This window comes from Cucurbita pepo, chromosome 3, assembly GCF_057944985.1.
Source record: "Cucurbita pepo subsp. pepo isolate OVF chromosome 3, ASM5794498v1, whole genome shotgun sequence".
NCBI classification, from domain to species: Eukaryota; Viridiplantae; Streptophyta; class Magnoliopsida; order Cucurbitales; family Cucurbitaceae; genus Cucurbita; species Cucurbita pepo.
In genome coordinates, this window is record NC_141800.1 from 7037734 (window position 1) to 7039188 (window position 1455).

A 1455-nucleotide genomic window follows, 5' to 3' on the forward strand; every position below is an offset into this window, starting at 1 on the left:
CACAATTCTTATGTCATAAAATCCTAAACCTACCATCACCAATAATAGTGAAAATAAAAAAATATCTCTGCTCAATATGTCAAAATAAGAAAAGATTGAATAGAAATAAAACCATCTGAGCTACATTCGCGCATGTAAAGTGATTGCTATACCATTTGAATCCACAAAACTTTAAATTCATCAATAATAGTGAAAACGAAAAAATATCTCTGCTCATTATGTCATAATAAAGGAAATATTGAATAAAAATAAATATCTCTGCTCATTATGTCATAATAAAGGAAATATTGAATAAAAATAAAATATTAATAACATATAGTTTCTTCTAGAGATGCAAATGTAAAGTATCAATCCCTGTACCTCTCGCATGCTAAGCAAACACTCGACCATCTAAGCTACATCCCCACACTTCTTATATCATAAAACTTTAAATTTTCTGTCATCAATAATAGTGAAAATGAAGAAATATTGCTACCCATCATGTCATGAATAAGGAAAAATTGAATAGAAATCAAATATTAATAACAAATAGCTTCTTTTAGTGATAAGAGGAAAAATTGGATAGAAATAAAATATTAATAATGAATAAATTCTTTCGGAGATAAGAGGTATTAATCCCCATACCTCTCACATGCTACACGAGCACTCTACCATCTGAGGTACATCCCCACGATTCTTACATCACAAAACATTGAAAATAAATAATATATTTAATAATTGATAGTTATCCTTTAACAATGCGGGGTACCAGTCCCCATACCTCTCGCACGCAAAGCGAGTGCTCTACCATCTAAGCTACATCCCCATGAATCTTACTTTACAAAACATTAAATTTTTTTTCATCAATAAAAGTGAAAATGAAAAAATATATCTACTCATTATGTCATAAGGAAAAATTGAATAGAAATAAATTATTAATAAAAAATAATTTCTTTTGGAGATGTGGGGTATCGATCCCCATACCTCTCGCATGCTAAACGAGCGCTCTACCATCTAAGTTACATCCCCACACTACTTATGCAACAAAATCTTAAATTTTTCGTCATCAATAATAGTGAAAATGAAGAAATATTGCTACTCAACATGTCATGACTAAGGAAAAATTGAAAAGAAATAACATATTTAATAATAGATAGTTTTATTTTGGAGATGCGGGGTATCAATCCCCGTACCTCTCGCATGCAAAGCGAGTGCTCTACCATCTGAGCTACATCCCCACGATTCTTATGTCACAAAACCCTAAATATCTTGTCATCAATAATAGTGAAAATGAAAAAATATCGCGGCTCATTATGCCATAAATAAGGAAAAATTGAATAGAAATAAAATAGTAATAACAAATAGTTTCCTTTACAGATGCGAGTATGGATCCCCATACCTCTCACATGCTAAGAAAGCGATCTAAAATCTAATCTACATTCCCATGATTCTTACGTCAGAAAACCCTAAACGTCC

The 1455-nt window shown here is 31.1% G+C and overlaps 1 non-coding gene across 1 annotated transcript; it reads right to left on the reverse strand.

Annotated features, from left to right (window-relative positions):
- Positions 1–1144: 1144 nt before the first annotated feature.
- On the reverse strand, positions 1145–1217 carry TRNAA-UGC (transfer RNA alanine (anticodon UGC)). The gene has a single exon. It is a non-coding gene; the product is annotated as a tRNA-Ala (tRNA).
- Positions 1218–1455: the final 238 nt, after the last annotated feature.